Genomic DNA, 19,871 nt, shown 5'->3' on the forward strand with positions numbered 1-19,871 from the left:
TTCCTAGAATTGCAAAAAATAGATATTTGCTTAATATCTGAAACCCATTTGACAAAGGAATCCTTTATTAAATTTAGAGGATATTACTTTTACCACACCATTCATCCAGCTAACACAGCAAGAGGAGGAAGTGCAATAATAATAAAAAATAATATATGCCATCATCAAGAACCCGGACTCAGTTTAGCAGAAAATCAGGTAACGGCAGTAACTGTTATATCTAGCAAATACAGGGTTACATTAGCTTCCATATATAGCCCTCCAAGATACAACCAAAAAAAAGAAAATTACTTGAATGTTCTAAACAACCTAGGAGAAAAATTTATAATCGGTGGTGATTTCAATGCTAAAAATACAAGATGGGGATCTAGAATGACGACAACTAAAGGTAATGAATTACATAAAGCAGCTGCTGAGCTAGGGTGCAGTTACATGTCGACAGGAAAACCAACTTATTGGCCTACCGATCCAGAGAAAACTCCAGACCTGTTAGACTTCTTTATAGCTAGAAACATAACCACTAACTACATGGAAGTTGAAGAAAATTTTGACTTAAGTTCAGATCACACACCTGTGATTTTGACGCTGAGTGAAAACATTATAAGAAAACAACAAAATCCAACATTAACCAACAAGAGGACAGACTGGGAAGGATTTGTTGAAGAAATAAACAATCGAATTCAACTAAATGTTCCCCTTAAGACAGAAGACCAATTAAATTATGAAACCGAAAAATTCGTTGCAGACATCCAACAGGCTGCTTGGAATAACACTCCAGAAATTAAAACTTCAACCAAAGGAATAAATTACCCGAAAGAAATCAAGGAAATGGTAGCTGAAAAACGAAAACTACGGAAAAAATGGCAGCAAAATAGAACACCTGAAAATAAGAATATCTTAAACAACATAACACAAAGGTTGAAGAGGGAAATTTTGGAAATTAAAAACAATTCCATAAATAACTATCTACGAAATTTAACAGATGACAAGAACACAGACTACTCGCTCTGGAAAGCCACTAAATACCTAAAACGATCCTGTCTACATAGTCCTCCGATAAGAAACATGCATGGAAGTTGGGCACGCAGCAACCTGGAGAAAGCAGAAGCATTCGCTGACCATTTAGAGAAAACTTTCAAACCAAACGAAAGTGAAATTGAACATACTTTACCGGACATAGACGGCGAAAATTCGACAATTCAATTAACAACTCCGAAAGAAGTCACCAACGTTATTAAAACTAACATCAAGCCAAATAAATCACCAGGCTATGATTTAATAACAGGGCAATTGCTGCACAATCTGCCAAGAAAGGGTATTATAAAGCTCACTAACTTAATCAATGCAGCATTTCGACTGAAATATGTCCCAGACGTTTGGAAAATGGCTGAAATAATAATGGTTCCAAAACCTGGAAAATCACCAAATGATATAAAAGCTTATCGACCTATCTCACTGTTACCGATGATAGCTAAGGTATTTGAAAAGCTCCTCTTGAAAAGATTAAAACCAATTATAGAGAGAAAAAACCTAATACCAACACACCAGTTTGGGTTTATTACCAAACATTCAACGATTGATCAAGTGCATAGAATAACAGATGTTATTGAAAAAGCCTATGAAGATAATAAAGTATGCTCAGCTGTATTCTTAGATGTAGCACAAGCTTTCGACAAGGTATGGCACAAAGGCCTCGTCCATAAGCTACAGAAAATATTACCGAAGCAACACACCGAACTATTAAAATCTTACATCACAGCCAGAATGTTTAGAGTGAAACAAGAGGAAGCTTACTCTACAATAAAAGAAGCTAAAGCAGGTGTACCACAAGGAAGTGTACTGGGGCCAATTCTGTACCTACTTTATACATGTGATATACCACAAATCGAAAACATTACAATGGCTACATTTGCTGATGATACTGCTATTCTTGCTGTCGGAAACAATAGCGAAGAAGCAACCCGAAAACTACAACAGGCTACTGACGCTATAAATAAATGGACCCAAATCTGGAAAATACAAATTAACCAAAACAAATCTGTGCATGTTCAATTCACCTATAAACAGGCCGCGCTTACACCATTGACCATAAACCACACTGTCATACCATACAGCAATAATGCTAAGTATCTCGGAATGACACTTGATGCAAAACTACGGTGGAAGGAACATGTCAAAAAGAAAAGAAAAGAACTTGAGTTAAAATATAGAAAAATGTATTGGCTAATTGGAAGAAAATCTCAATTAACTATACATAATAAATTACTTCTATATAAACAAATATTAAAACCTATATGGACATACGGAATACAATTATGGGGATGTTCCGCAAAAAGCAACATAAATCTAATACAAGTTTTCCAGAACAAAGTCCTAAGAAGCATCGTAGGTGCACCCAGATATTACCGGACCATTTATTTACATCGAGATCTTCAGATACCGACTGTCAATCAAGAAATTAAAAGAATTGCAAAGAGACATGAGGAGAGACTTCACTCTCATGTTAATTTCGAAGTATTACAACTCTTGGACAACACCAAAACCGGACGCAGACTCAAAAGGACCAAACCATTTGAACTTGTGTAGTGTGTTGTAGTGTAGTGCAGTGAGGTGCATTAGAAAAAACTCAAAGTGTTAAAACAATTATTATTATGTTAGAGACTATGTAGGACTGATGAGTCCTATTAGATATATACCTAGATTTAAGCTATTATAAGGACAAATTGTAGGTTAGTCGGCAACGACTAGTAACAATGTATATAATTATAAAAAAAAAAAAAAAAAAAAAAAAGCAATATTTTATCAACACGCGAATTTTTTTTTATCCATTTTTTTACAATAACAAAAGTTGCTTCACTCAAAATACTGTAATTCACAAACTAATGGTCCGACAGCTGTCAACTTTATAGACACATCTTTTGAGTGTTAGGGCTAAATAAAAAACATATAGTTATAATTGTAGTAACGCCATCTATGTGTCAGACCGGGGACTTTTAAATTGACCTTATATATAGTCTCAGTTGTTTTTTTAATTAACGATAATTTAAGTGGCCCGGTCCAGGGGCAGAGCCTACATTAATAAAGTTTGTGATTAATTATTAACTTAACAATCAACAATTGATCAGGTGCATAGAATGATACATGTCATTTAAAAAACCTATGAAGTTAAGAAGTATGCTCAGTTATATTTTCGTATGTAAAACAAGCCTTCGATAAAATTTGGCAGGGCTGTCTCGTAGCACATTTAATTATTAAAATCTTACATCATATCCATTTAATATAAATGAAAAAGAGTTTCCACATTACCCAGATATTATTCGTTAGTTTATTGTTTTTATGAAATTAGGCCAGAAGCAACTGGTTATTCTAGAAAAAAAAACTAATAGCTAAATTTAAAATATACGCCACAAGAACAAACAAAAATAGTGACAATATTTTTAAAAAATAATCGTTCACAATTTATCGTATACATGCGAAGAATTTTCGTCAGTACGGTACGTCAGCAGGCAGGCCTCGTTCTGAAAGACAACAAACATCTCGTAACGCTGAAAATGTAGCTCTGGTGCGCAATAATGTTCCAGAGTTTCCAGAAACATTAATTCGGAGACGTGGTTTGCAGTTACATATTTCTGCACGCAGTTTAAGGCGAATTTTTATTTGAAAATGTTCCCGTACAAAATTCAATTAGTCCAAAAATTGCTACTATTTTCTTCTCAGTGGCCACGTCAATAAACAGCACAGTGGGTTCTGGGAAACACAGAATCCTCAATTAATTCATGAAACAACATTGTATCTACTAAAAACAACTGTATGGTGTGGTATTCATTCTGGAAATTATCGGTTCGTATTTCTCTAAAAATGACCAAGATGTTGCAGTTATTGTTACTGTTGAATGGTACCAAGACATGATTTGAAATTTTTTTGTTCATGAAATGGAAGTAGAGGACATGTGGTTTCCACAAGATGGGGCCACAGCGCTCACACCTCGTTCAACAATTCAATTATTGAATGACGTTTTTCCACGAAGACTAATTTGGCGAAGTGACAATTTAGCATGGCCAGCCAGATCTCTGGATCTAACAGCACGAGACATTTTCTTACGGTTTTGTTTTTAATTAAAATTTTATGTGAATAAACCCGAAACGATTCAACATCTTAAAGACAATATTCGTCACGAAATTGAAGAAATTCAGCCTCAGATGTTGCAGGATGTCATGGAAAATGCCTTAAAAATAGTCGAAAGTTGCATAGCGTATCACGGTCACCATTTAGCCGATATAATTTTTCAATCATAACGAAAAAAGAAATATAGAAACGACCAAATAAACTTTTTATGAAAATCATACTTACTTATCTATTTTAAAGCAAAGTTATAGGCAATTGTAGCGGGACTTTTGCCCCACATTGTATAAGAAATCAATTTTCAACTTGAACTGATTTTGAACATCGCAATTTGAATTATTTATTTTGATAAATTTTTATAAAGCAATTGTCGATTTTTATTTCGTAAATAAAAAATTACTATTAGAGTGGAAATTGAAATTACGCAATGGAATCAAAATAAAATTTTTATGAGATTCTATATCGGAATGCAGTTGAATATTACTCACTTAATATCTTGAATAACACAGAGACTACGGATTCCCTTTCTCTAACATTAGTCACCGATCCATAAATCGTTATTATCTATACCAACATTTTGATGTAATATACAGACTGTATTCATCAGATAAGTTATTTATTTATAGCCTTCAAATATAGCTGCAAAGAAGAATGTATGATGAAACTAAAAAGTCGAAGAAATATATTTCTTGAGAAAAATATTCAAATCAATTTGATTTTCTTAGAAAATTAGAATAAATTCCATGTTCTTAATAATATACTTTAGATGTTAATCTGGAGAAATAGGTTTTTTATAGATTGAGAGTGATCTTCCTAGTCGATACATATTTCTAGAATTTTAAAAAAATATATTGATATTGATATTTATCGTAGAAATCATTTCCAGCTGAATATTCATAGTTTAATCTCAGTCATGAGATTATAAATATTATTCATGTCTCAGTCACGTCCTGAAACATATGTACGTATGCCTGCCTTAATATTTTATACATAATTTCCTCCATTAATTCAGATGGGTTACATATTCTTATTTAACTCTCTAGTAAAGATGACATATGAAATACGAGTCTAATTTATATTCAGGGAAGTATATCAACGGAGGAAACATTAAAACTTACTTTATATATTGAGTTTCCTAGAACTAAAATCCTTTTTTAATAAAAATTATATATGTACAGTTGTAATGTATATACATTTTCATGCTATTTTTACTCAGCACTAATTGTCTGACCTTATTTATCGAGTTCTAGATATAAACTGTTTTGTTTCTTTTTGTCCCAGATTATATATATATTAACATTAGCTAAATTATTTACTGTCAATTAAAAATATATTGTTAATGCAATATTATTTATTAATGCAAACACATTAAGAGAAAGTTCTTACCGCATTATATTATTTAGTTAATTAAAATTATATTTTGCTTTCTTATATTATGTATGTTTTTGTATGCATTTTATAATTAGTTAAGGATGAAATGTAATTTAGAAACCAATGAAACATATTTGGACAATCGGTTTTCTCGGGATTTTTTATGGACAACATTTTATCGGTTAGGAGTTTTTTTATAAAGCCCTTCATAAAAGTCGATTATACGATGGATTAGATAAGAATATTTTATTTTTTGTAGAGTTTTCAAAGAAAAAAATGATGCAGCTTTGTAATAATGAAAAATAACTTATTCACTGATCAATTTTGCTATTTTTTGCTTTCCTTGTTATGATGTAAATCAGTAACTTCGAATTATCCAAAATAATTAATTTTCATTCTAATATCAAAAAATTGTTATTGCTTTTAGATCTACAAAAATGCAGTGCTTGAGTTTATTTTTGTATGCAACTTATTGGAAATTCATTAAAGCTCTTATCTGAAAATGCCTATTCATAATAATAAGGTTTTATAAATATATCAAGGTATTTCGATAAGCAGTTCATAATCTGGAATAAATTAGCTTCCGTGTGTAGTGTATAAAAATTACATGTGTAAATTGGTCAGAATGATATGTACCCTCACAAAGATCTTAGAGTACATATGGCTTGAGAAGAAATTAAATGGTTTACGAAAAAACTCGAAGTTGAAAAACACCAACATAAAACCAATTTGACCCAGGGGTTGATAAGATAAGGACCCTTTGAACTAATATAGTTATGCGTGAAAAAAGTATGTTTTAAACTTATGTTCAGTGGACAAGTGAGTATGAGTTAAACTTTGGATCCTCGATATGGAGTTGAAGAACAATATTAAAGGGGTAGTAATACCATAAAAGAATGTATGGGATATTATACGACTACTACTACCTGGCTATGATCTGCATTACGTCTGAGGGGCCATCTGCTAAGAATGGTGTTACGAGGAGATATATAAAAGTAGATATCGTGTTGATTTTTACCCGTTTTTACTGTTAGTGTTGCTTTGTATCGCCGAGTGGCCTCCTCTTTCTTTTAAATCTTTTTAAAAAATTAAATACACTTTTAAGTAAAATTGTTCGTACTGATATTAATTATCAAGAAAAGAAGATAGGTTGACGTTGGATTGCCAATCGTTCCGCAGTTACTTTAATCATTCCTTGGTGTAGTTAAGTGGAATTTGAGCTAGGCTCTCGGCATCACACTTCAGGATGTGTATATGTGTGTGGATGTATGTGTTCAAGATGTGTCCCCCAAAATCAAATTGTAGTAGCTCACTTTCTTAGCCGTAGACTTGGAAAACCTATTAAAAGTACCGTTACTTTTTAATATGTTTAGCAATATTGTTTTGGTCCAATATATCAATATTTTTTTATTTATCTTAAAAATATGATGGATCTTTTATAAAATATAGATATTTGGTTGTTGCCAAAATAAATCCGATATATTTTTTTTCGTTGTATTGATATTTTTCAAAATGGATATATTCTTCGATGAATTAGATACGTTTTTGGCTGCCCACTTCCTAATTGCTAGTACTAAAGTGTGCACTTAATTAATATATGTACGAGCTCGCAAAATTAAACTCTAATACAAAGAGCAGTAAATCTTTTTAACTTTAACATATTTAGTCTCTTAAAGTTCGTTTTATGGTATCACGAACAAATGGACGTTCTCGTTAAGTTTAAATCTATCTACTTACGTTTAAAATACCCACACGTTTAACGGTAATTACCACGGGCTGTCATAAAATAATTACTGAAAACTTATAGAAATAACATTAATGTTGAGAATGCCGTTTTTACTGCTAGTGTAAAATAATTTTAATTACAGACGGGGATAAATTAAATGGCCATAAAGTTTTTATCATACTCGTAAATAACAATAAAAATATTTACTGAGTTAGAGTCGACCGTATGGGTGTGTGTTTACTTGCTGCTAAAATATGACTTGTTTACTATATAGTGACAGGGTTGTACTTCAAACAGGGGTTGCTTAAAACATAAAATATTTTATGGTTTCGTTACAAGAAAATAAACATTCGTTTTAACAATAGTCGTTATTGAGCACTATTTTTATGGTGGATTTTATATCTCAATTTTTAAATCCACTGCCCAACGTTAAAGCAAAAAATGGGAACAAGGCTTTTGTGCAGGAAATGTTTTCTACTTAATAAAGGCTATAATATATATATATATATATATATATATATATATATTCATATATTATTTTATATATATATATATATATATATTATTTTATATATATATATATATATATATATATATTTATTCATATATTTATTCAATATTTATTAATATATATATTTTATTATATATATCATATTTTTAAACCTTCTTTAAAACAGCTTGTTGATAATTAACGCAGTAACTATTCTTAAATGAGACAACTTTTTCTTCGTGTTTAAAATAATTATATAATTTATACTCCACAGTTAACTTAATGTTAACTTGATTAAATTAAATAAAATTGATGTTTTTCTTACAAAAACATTATGTATATAAGCTATTACAATAACAGGTTAAATAATACTATTCTGTGTTTCTCAGCATATATTCATTTTTTCTTTAATTATCTTTTTTTACCAAATAAGGTTTATCTGGAGCAGACCTACTGCATGTTTGGCGCTGGCGCTTACTTAGTCTCTAAAAAATAATATGGTTCATGTACTAATTAAGATTTTACTCTGGTTTATACTGCATTAGCTTAAATGGTTTTATTCTCTTGAGTATGTGTTTTACCTTAATCTTGGTAGAAATTCTCATGTCTTATTGCGAATTCGGACGTCTGGGATAAGTAATTGTTTCTGCACCATATGGGTATATTTGTTATACTTCTTAGGTCATTATTATGTATATAGAGCATGTGCCAAACTTTTTATTAGTTAGTTAAAAATTGTGTTCTCGACCAACCACCCTATCAATGAACTGGCAAGGGTATCTTTCCACGAAAGGTCGGTATTTATCAGAGTGTAGAGAAGTACAATACATTCCGAGAGTGCCAGAAAATCGCAGAAGCCAGTGTTGGGCGTTTATGGACCTCAAGGGAAAACCAGATTTTGATCATTGGCTGAGTATTAGGGTTATATAGGGTAGGTTCAACTTGGCAAAAACAGTGTTCAATATATTTTACGCAGAATATTTGTCGTCAGGGAGTTTCTCAGGAATATCGGCGAACATGTCACGACACATGGCGTGACAACATTATCTTATCCGGATTACAGTACCGACTTGGCATCGATGTACATCCTATTCATCTGCATTAATCAAAATTTGGACCAAGGGAAGCGGCCATTTATTTATTGACGTTTTATTAATGGCCTTAAGTGCTGTTTGTACCTTTATCCACAAGAGTTCTTTCAAAATATTTTTCAGTAAACTTTTGGGATAGATAACTACATAATCCTTTGTGTATTTACTAAGGTGTTGTAGTTACTGTTACTGCTGAACAGTACCAAGACATGATTCGAAATATTATTGTGCCTGAAATGGAGCAAAGACTAGAGAACATGTGATTTCAGCTAGATGGGGCCACAGAACAAACAGCTCGTTCAAAAATTCAATAATTGAATTGAATATTGAATGAGATTTTTGAGACTTTTTCTTATGGGGTTTTTAAAAATCAAAAGTTTATGTGAAGAAGCCCCAAATGATTCAACATATTAAAGACAATAGGCGTCACGAATTTCGTTTCGAAGATATTCAGCCTCAGATGTTACACGATGTCATAAAAAATGCATCAAAAAGAACCGAAAGATTCATAGCGAATCGCGGTCACCATTTAGCCGACATAATTTTTCAATCATAACGAAAAAAATATGTAAAGACCAAATAAACATTTTATGGAAACCAAACTTACTTACATTTTTTTTGAGCAAAGTCAAGCAAAGTTTGAGCAATCAAAATGGTAGCGAGGCTTTTGCGCCACCCTATATACTGATTATTCAGACATGATTTTGAGTTACAATCAACCAATCAACAGAAGAATATCCATGTAATATTCAATTGTTTATTTAGTTTAAAAGTGTATTATAGTTATTTATCACTTGAAAAACTATAGTTTGATAAAATAGGGTACAAAATGGTATAAAATATGTCAATTATTGTTAATGTATTTGCCAAATTGTTAGTCAATAATTTTACCAATTTTTATCAGCATTTGAATATGATAAACAGGCAGGCCTTTTGGGTTTATCAAATAGTCAGCCATTTTTGGAGCAATTACATTAAAGTTCATATGCTGTTCAATTATACCAGTGACATTATTTCGAACAAGTGTTAGATGAAATGAACCATTTGATTATATCAATTAAATTCGAGAGCAATTTTTCTTTATTTCTTCAGTGTTAAAACGTCGAAACTAACTCAAATACTCCTGTTTCATAAGTTGTCTGTTGTATATACCCTAGAAGTTAATTGATAGTTCACGTAAATGAGAATATAGCCCTGGTATAGTTTTACAAGAAAAATAATATTGAGGTAGCGATACCAAATATAACAAGTTACTCGTGTGTTTATTTTGTAATTTTAAGAGATTTAATAGATCTAAGATTTACAGAATAGGAGTACAATAGAATTAAACAGAGAATTAAAATTTTGATTGAAACAGCAGAGAAAGAGCATATCAAGTGAACTAATCGAACGAAGAATCTAATCGAATTCTTGTTACATCTCAATAGAAATTATTAAATATTAATATATGTGTATTCATATAATTAAGAATTTAAAGTACAAAAAATTCTGAGAATATATTTTTAAGGAAACAACAATCGGATATTCAATCGTAATACATATATCTAGTCTACCTGCTTTCCTCTACCATTTAAATGAATAAAAATAACGTTGCGCTACAAGAAGGTATTCGAAAACGGTCTGTTACCATGGTAGAGTGGGTAAAGGTATAAAAGAACAAAACCACCATATGGTGTTGAAGATGAAGGGCCTTTCAAGTTAAACTCGATATTTTCTGAAGATTTATGTCGGATTTTTATAGCAGTTAAATTATTTCCTTTTGTATTGAAGGAAAGATTTTCTGATAATGCAACCACTTACCGAAGGAAATGTATTTTTCGATTGCACAGTTGACGGCTATTTATATTACCTGAAACAAAAAAGAGGATACATATAAATATTTATATACTTTCAAATTTATTTTTAAAATTTACATATATTTAAGTTTTATTAATATAATATTCGGTAGAACAGTTACAATTGAATATTCAAATCAGTTTAATTCAAGTATAAGGTGAATTCTGAATATAAATTTAATTAATAAGATCGGGTTTGATAAGATCGGTAGAAGTGAAAGTTCTAAGCGGTAATATATTTTGTAATGATGAAAATTAAATGAAAGTTTCAGTTACTGGTGCAGTGTCTGAACAATTTGTTGGGTGTGGGCGTGGCACACGTCTCAATAATTTAACTGACTGATGAGGATGTCGTGCGAAATTAATGAATTGCCAAATTTATTTCTATAATATAGTTTCGGGCTATCTATATATTTGTTACAGTTTATATAACAATAATTAATTAATAGTTTAAAGTAACAAGGAGGTATTTTATTTATAATAAATTAAAATGATTGATACTACTTTTTCCATCTTTCTAGTTGTACATTTCTTCTTCATAGGTTTTTAAATAGCAGTTGAATTATATGAGGAACAACATATCCCCCATTTTATTTTAGTAAAAATGGAAGTGCTGCTCGTTTCGTCTATGCTGTATCTATAGGAATAAGTGAGAATCATCTGGTCTATCTGTAGTAAATCTGGTCAATACAAGAAGTGAAATATAATTTCACATTTCAGCGTTTTTCTACAAAGTTAAAGTTTGTTACGTTGTGGATTTGCGTTGTCTCCTTTTTGCTGGTATATGTAGTTTTTTTTTAATACTCGTCTCAAATAGATTAATTAACAATCTTCAATGATATGTTTATTCTAGTGTTCGGAATTAACGACTGCATTCGACTATTGACTGTTTAGTAATTGACTACTTTTTACTATCGACTGTTTCGGTCGCTATTTTTAGTTCGACTGATTTTGTTATTCTTTATTATCGACTGTTTCAGTCCTGTACTTTTAGTTACCATTTTGTGGTGCTACTAGTTTCATTCGACTGATTTATAACGTTCTGGCTCTGTCGTCTTAGCCGCGATCTTGACAAAAATGTACCCAATTTATGATTATATAGATTTATATGTAATATATATAGTTTTATAATTTTTTTGGTAGTTTGCTTGCAAATAACAATATATTGTATATTAATTTGCATTTGGAACGATATTTTTCAAGATTGTTAATGTACTAAGGTAAAAAGATTAAAATTGTGAATGATAAGTAGTAAAATACTTTTGACTGTTTTTATGGCAATAATAGGTAATATTTCAATTACTCTCTCGATTTTTGTTAAAAAATATTTCCCTTTAATAATAAATGTAGCACTTATTTTATTTAGAAAAGCTTTAGTAGTTATTATGAGATCAATTTTAATTATGTCATGAATTAGTTTTTCTCTATGATTAGGTGTATGTTTAATTTTTATTTAGTATTCATGGTTATTATACATCTTTAGTTTTAAAATTTTTAAGTTCTATTCTATTGTCTATATTTATTATAGTATGTTATTTAAAAATAGCAATTAACATATTAAAATACGATAAAACGAAAATGAAATTATTAACTGCATGTTAATAGCATTCAGTAATTATTTTTCCCCTTTTTTTAAGTTAGTACGTGAAGGAATAAGTACATCGCCATCTTGCCTATACCACCGTTGCTCCAAGTAATTATCTCTCTCCTTTCCTCTATCACAATTTATACAGGAAAGGGTTCATACATCTTAGTCTGACATCACGAATTGAGCAAAAGTCGAACCGTATATTTGACTGAGAATTGTAATTACTATTTTCAGTCGCTAGTATTCTGACTATCGACTGTTTCGACTGTTTCAGTCGATAGTTTCCAACGCTAGTTTATTCTATTTTAAATTTTTAACCTTTACATACTCTCCGGTGAATAGGACATCACTATTAATTACTAAAGATATAAAACGCAGAAATAAATATTCGTTCATTCGAACCGATGTTTATTACGTTAAAATTTCCAACACTCGGTGACTTTAAACAGTGCAGTTCTTTGAATTAAAAAAATCTTGGTGCAGAAGGAGTTCTGTAGTATCATAAATGACTAGATCTTCTAATTATATAATATGATAAAATGTTTGATGTCATTACCATAAGCTGTGTTATGAAATACAATGAGAATCCGGGTATTCTTTCATTCTCATAGATTATGATTAAAAAATTAGGGGCTTCATTGTATTTATACTTGAATCATATTCTCCTTTTAAAAAGCCAATATATATTTATCAACAAATTCTTTATAATTTTTTTCAGCCATCGTGTCGTAAAAATCGATGATCGATCGATTTTCGCAATTCATCAGTATTTCGAAACTGTGTGCGAGCTAAGTTATGGTGCATCGATCTGAACAAGTGATAATCATAAGGCGCTATGTCTGGTGAGTATGCTGCCTGTGGCAGGACTTCCTATTCGAATTGCTAAACTGTATAACTATTTCGAAGTATGAACGAGCAAAAATGCACGATTTTGCGTCTGTTAATGGTTATTGTAGGTTATTTTTACAGCAAGAACTGATTCAATTTCTTCAACTGATTTCGGTAAATATCTGCAGTAAGATTTTCGGTCGGCTTTAACTGCTTTTAATACAAATGAATATAAAGACTCTATGACCTTGAATATGCCACTATGATTAGCGTCTGTATGTACTGAGTAACTGAATAATACTAAATAACAAAAACTGTTATTTTATGTTTTTGTTTAACAATTACTTACTTGTTGTTACTTCGCTTTTTCTCGAGTAGATATATCTGATCAAAAGGCATGTAAGCATTGACTAAAAATAATTTAAATGTTATAAGCTAATGTAACTAAATTAGTGTAAATTAATGAGTATAAAATGTGTCATATCATCGATTAAATGATCACATTTTAAATGAAGCATTTTATTGTTTGTTTGATGATTTTTATGATGTTAAATGGAAAGCAGTGTGAAACAGAATTTTGTAGAATTTTAGATGGTGCATTAAGCGTAACTTTAGATTATTAATTGATTTTAAAAAGAAATATTTGGATTATATCCATTATAGTATTTTATCGTTGATACATTAAAGTCACATTGTCAAATATGTCAGAGTTTGAGCCAATATTATTTTTTAAATTTGAATGATGAAAAAAGCAATATTACTACAAATATTAAATACTGATTTTTTATATAATCGAAATATTATAAACGTTAATAACCATCGTATATTGGTGGTTAAAGTTCTTCTTACTACTGACAAAGGTTAGCTAATTATCAGATTTACTTAACAAAATATATATTTCGCTCCAGAACTTTCAAACATTTCACTATATCATCTCGATCTCGTAATAGCCAAACGCCAGTGTTCGTTCGAAGCGTAAAACAACAGCATAATCGGCGTGTGATTTGCCTTCTGGCCATCACAATGGACTTCTCCATGGGCAATAACACGTATTCGTCTCGAAATATCAGCGCGCGGTCTCACCAACATAATAAGTCGCATCTGTGGCAACGTCGCATCTCGAACCAGTCGACTGAGAACAGGTATTTATAGGTGGTATGTCGAGGTCAAAGGTGGCCTAGTACAATGCGGGGGTCACAGACCCTTTCAGCTGCAACGGCAGTACGGGGAATTGGAAAGATGTAGAGTGAAATATTTTAAATTCGGTTGTGCCGATACCTGTTGATTCGCCAAGTACGTCCGATCTGCCGGAGGAGCAGATGCGTTGACAACTTGGCAGGTGTGAAAAAATAACTTTCTTCAGCTCCGGCATAGCTGGGCTATTAGTCACTTAAAGAATTTTAATGTATCAGAAACAGTTTTCGTGTAGATGGAGATGTACAGCGATTTGTGTTTAAAATAGGCTTGTAACGTCGCGATGATAACGATTTATTAACTCTAAACATATCTGGAAAATTTATTTGAAGATGTCCTGCAATGTTCTTAAATTTAATCGTCAAATTTATGACGCTATATTCTGAGATGCTTAAGAAACATTAGAGGAAGTCATGCTTCAACTGATTTGACCTCGAAAAAAATATTTAAATATAATAATAAATAAAAAATTCTGTGTATAGCCTATTTTCGTAATAGGCCAATAGTTTCATTAATATTGATTGTTTTCTGAGGATAATAGAAATCTGATAGATATGAAGGTCAAAAAAACCAAAGCTTAGATGTAACTGACCTACTATCTAATTTTAGTCTAGTTCCAAATTATTTTAAGTATTTAATACCATATAAATTATTAATAATTTTTATTTTATGGGCTTTTAGTTGCGATAAAGTTATTGATAACGTTGATAATATTATTGAATTATCTTTTAATCCTGTATATCTATATAATAACTAATGAAATTAATGAAATGATCGCTATTCCTATTCAATGCATATTATATTGCAAAATGTTATAACAGTGAGTTTGACAAATAAATAGACATGTTTGTATTTTGCAATTAAAACCTATTTACAGAAAAAGCAATGTTCCTAAAAAGGACAGTGTCTCTATTAATAACTAATATGGCAGCAAAGCTATATGCATGTGATAGTTCAGCTGAAGGAAACAGGAGACCAAAGTTATTGGTTAATTGCTTTTCTTTCGTATTAGGTTTATAAATGGATATTAAAGAATTTACAACATATTGTGTTATTGTTTATAAAATCGCATCGGGTGTATTTGTAACTAACTTCATGTTGAAGCCTCTCAGTGATGGCTTCAATTTTCAGTATATGTCAGTTCGTTCAACATTTTTTCATTGCGTCCAAAAATGTCTGATTTTGTACCGATATAATCGCATATTCTAGAAAAGTTTTTTTAACTTCATTTTGAAGAAAAAGGCGCCTGAATATTTGATCAAATATGCTGTATGAATATCAACTATGCCATGCAAGTGGCGTTTTTGACACGAAAGACAAATACACAACAATTTTATTATTCTTCAGCATGACAACGCACGATCACATGTTGAAAAACCACTGAAGATATACATGAAAACATTAAAATGGAAAGTGCTGCCCTACTCGCCCTATTCTCCAGACCTTATGCCCTCTAATTACTACTTGTTCCGATATATGAGTCGTGATTTGTCTGAGCAATGTTTCTTATGAACATTCGAAAAAATAGATCGATTCGTGGGAAGCCTCAAAAAATAAAATCGTTCTTTGGAGATAGAATTCGTAAATTGTCTGAAAAATGAGAAAAGTAGCAGCTATCGATGGACAATACTTTGAATAAAATACATTGTACTTGTTTCTCATAATAAAGCTTCAAGTTAGAAAAGCATGTTTAAAACTAACATATAGGCTCCAATCTAAAATTTGATTGAAATGATTTATAACTGTACATCTTTCACATCAGGTTCAAGAAATTGTATAAAGTCTATTAAATACAAAATACACTGTTTAATTTTAATAGTCTTCAAAGCAAATACGTTCTAGATTTGCGTTGTCCCCTTTTCACTGGTATATGTAGTTTTTTTTTTGAATATTCGTCTCAAATAGATTAACATGTTAGGAAAACATGTTTAAAACTAACATATAGGCTCCAATCTAAAATTTGATAGAAATGATTTATAACTATACATCTTTCACATCAGGTTCAAGAAATGGTATAAAGTCTATTAAATACAAAATACACTGTTTAATTTTTATAATCTTCAAAACAAATATCCTAAAATTGTGAAAATAAAACATAGGAAGGAATTTCAGCAGAAAAAACTTCTTGAAATATATTTATTACATATCTAAAAAGTAACAAATAATAATGCAAACTACCTGCTACTCAGTTTACTAGTTATTGACATTGTTCAGGTTAAGTATAACGTAAAAGCTCAACTATAAGCTGATCACGCAACTGCTATTAATCTCGAATAGCTTTTTGCATTCTCGGAGGTTTCTCATCTGGTAATCCTTAATGAACGCATAAACGGGAATTATTTCATTTATTTAATAGATAATTAATAATAAAATGTAATTGAAATACTAAAAATTCTATGTAACACAAAGAATAATATAATACTCTCTTAACTATGATACTAACCAAAAAAGTGGAGCAAAAAATTAACTAGATTTTTAGTTGCTGGTCGAAACATCTGTTTTCTGTTAAAACAAGGTGCACTTACTATGTTTGTGCTTATCATTCCGTTGTCAAGTGCTCACTTAAAATATAAAGTAAATATATAAATAAACATTTTATGTACGGACCGTAAAGCTTTCTGTGTGAAATTAAAAAGAAAATGTTTCATATGACAGGAAATAATTTTCCATTACCTGGCTGCTCTTAAATTTTAAACAATTTTTATGGCGCCATAAAAATGATGTGAACCTCGTAGTTGTTATTTCGAAACTTACCTACTTTTACTAACAACTTCTACGAAATAATTTTTAAGGTTATGGTGTCTATCATGGTTATGTTATTCGGAGATGGCGAAGTTACTTTGAAGTTTATTGGGTGTTAATTGTTTTGATTGACAGTTTGATTTAAGTTTACTGACGAAAGAGATACAATTTAAATTGTTTTGACTATGAATTTTAATGATTCTCTGATTGATATGTAGGGTTTAATTAAGTCTGATTGCAATACAATATTATATATTACAATATAATTATTTTCAGATAATTTTACGGAATTTATTTTCATGACAATCAATTTAGTTATGCAATATATTTTAAAGGAACAAATATTGAGGAATTGACTTAGTAAAATTTGACTAACAGAAAATCAGATAGAACAAAATTCAGCAATTGAAGTATTTGTATGAATCCCTTGACTTTCAGTGGTATTCGCATGTTTTGTAATACATTTCTAATTGTTAAACTTGTGCTTTTTCATAAGCGCTAGTCTAACATTTGTTTGGCGCCAATGCTATTCAAGAAACCGAAATATGGCGAAATCATCTGCAAATTCATTTAAATCCCTTGTCGTATATTTTATTTTTAGCGAATACGACTGTCATTAGGTGCTCTGGAGTACAAAGTAATTCTCAAAATATTGCTCATACCATTGAGATGCTTCAGATTTATATCTACTAAATCTCCTAAAATAATACGTAAATCTCGTATAATCCATTACCGAATAAAAGCTTCTTCTAATTAAATACTGTTCCATATTATTCTGAATATTCACATTCATATTAGAACAAATATCATATAAGGAGCTTATCTTAGAGACAGAGTACGCCTTGAAGATTCACACAATATATACTATATAATAAATATAATAAATAATATATATAATAAATATATAATAAATTCCACAATGCTGAGGGTATAACTAACAAAATATAAATTTAAATAAATTGCTATAATGGCAAAATATTTACAGCTATCTGCTAAATGATAGCGGTGGTAGCTGTTGTGCTTATGGCGACAGGGCACTCCTCCTATTAGTGTGATAGTTTCTAGTTCAAAACTAGCAGGGTATGAATGTACTTTGCGTTTTTGAATGTAATTGTAAATGCTTCAAGGCAACAGTTTAAAATCTGACAAGAAATAACCATCCTAGTTAAACTACCAACCAGGACGGATAAGACCAGATGTCCATAAAATCCATCTCGAGCAAAGTAGGTCCAGTCCAGATTAATATTAGTTGGCAAAAAGACGATTTCGAATATAAAAAAAGCTAATGGCCAAAGAATGAGGGTATTGCAGTGCAAGCATTTGCCATATCACACAACGTTATAAAAATTATGTTTTAAGGTGGATAAATGTACCTTGGGACGTAAGATATAGCAACTTACCCAGTTGATCAGTTGCTAATAATTGTTGGGATTAGACAGAGTACACGGAATCTACTTAAATCAAAAAAGGCTTAAGCCAACTGAACGGTTTGTGTGTCTCCTCTATTATAAAAATGTAATGGATTACAATAGCACCAGGGATGTGTATACATTTTATTTATTTTGTAATAAACTGTTATATTCTTAAAACATAATAGTAAGTAGTTTTAATTTTAATGAATAGCTATTCTTCGTTGTTGTTTTTAATAGTATCTTAAATGAGAAAACCTTGGCTTATATATAAGTTTGTCGAAATCAAACATTGATTCTAACTAATTAAAATATATTTAATTGGCCTTTTCGATACATTACCTTCAACATGTTAATGAAAGCTATGTCGTGGACTATCTGCAATGCGAGATTGAATAACACAAAGAAATAAAGTTACAAGTCACAACAACGCGGATGTATCACAGCTATTGGACAACCCTCAAGAAATCAGAAGATTAAAGTGAACGAAACCAGAATAAATAATGTAGTGTTGTAAGTATTACTCTTAATTTCGACTTTTTGACTAATAATGTAATTTTAATTTAGAAGATATACGCTTATGTGTTTCTTCTGCACTCATCTTGCTTGTGTATGGATGTATACATAACATATCAATAGAAATACATTAATTTTAATAAACTAAAATTGTACTACACACATCTAATGCAATAGGTAATAAAAAATGCACTTTATCTTGGAAAAAATGAGCACATCAGGCCTATAAATTACTTTTAAAGGATTTAAAACACATGGCGTTACTGAGTATTTTGCGTCATTCCATTAGAGTGTTGTTTTTTTATTCCGTGTTTGAAAATGTTTGAATTTGTACCGAGTATATCGCAATTACGGGAACTTTTTTACTTCAATTTCAAGAAGAAGGAGGCTGAAGGTCATCCAATACTGTGTGAAGCTTATGGCAACTATACTCTATCGATTTCAATATTGAATGTTCACATATGTGAATACTGGTTTCGACAAATTATATTTGGTATTGTTGACTTCGAGAACAAAGAGCGTTCTGGAAAACCAAAAAAATTTTAAGACGAAAATTTGGACCCACTATTATATGAAACCATCATTGCGGATCGCTATTGACTACAGTTGATGCGTTTAGTCCAGCTGAGCGAAAAGCTTCCGGAATACCAGTAAAAAAAACATTTTATTTTTCAGTATGACAACGCTTGACCATTGCAAAACCGGTGAAACCGGGTTCTCCAGACCTTGCTCCTTCTGATTAACCTGTCTGAGCAGCGCTTCACTTCTTATGAAAGTATCAAGAAACGGTAGATTGGTGGATAGCCTCAAAAGATTCATCGCTTTTTCGAGATGGAATCTGCAAATTGTACGAAAGAAGGGAAAAAGTAGCAGTTGTCCATGCACAAAACTATGGATAAAATAGGAATTTTTTTTAGCGATTTTTCGCAATAAAGCTACAAATTAAATAAAAAAGATCA

The 19,871-nt window shown here is 30.8% G+C and overlaps 2 protein-coding genes across 11 annotated transcripts in view; one reads left to right on the forward strand and one right to left on the reverse strand.

Moving 5' to 3' along the window:
• Positions 1-19,871, reverse strand: part of LOC143192067 (TOX high mobility group box family member 4-B) — a 434,710-nt gene that overhangs the window by 253,130 nt on the left and 161,709 nt on the right. Inside the window, exon 2 of one of the 10 annotated variants that reach the window (XM_076397549.1) lies at positions 10,601-10,649. The exons of the other annotated variants lie outside the window; for them this stretch is intronic. The gene's annotated coding sequence lies outside the window, so the exon portion shown is untranslated. The remainder of the gene's footprint in view (positions 1-10,600; positions 10,650-19,871) is intronic. 10 annotated transcript variants of the gene reach the window in all.
• Positions 1-19,871, forward strand: part of LOC143192070 (ATP-dependent DNA helicase Pif1-like) — a 599,413-nt gene that overhangs the window by 208,416 nt on the left and 371,126 nt on the right. The window lies entirely within an intron of this gene.

This window comes from Rhynchophorus ferrugineus, unplaced genomic scaffold (genome assembly GCF_030347505.1).
Source record: "Rhynchophorus ferrugineus isolate W39M unplaced genomic scaffold, kcgeb_rfMv2 rfM2, whole genome shotgun sequence".
NCBI lineage: Eukaryota > Metazoa > Arthropoda > Insecta > Coleoptera > Curculionidae > Rhynchophorus > Rhynchophorus ferrugineus.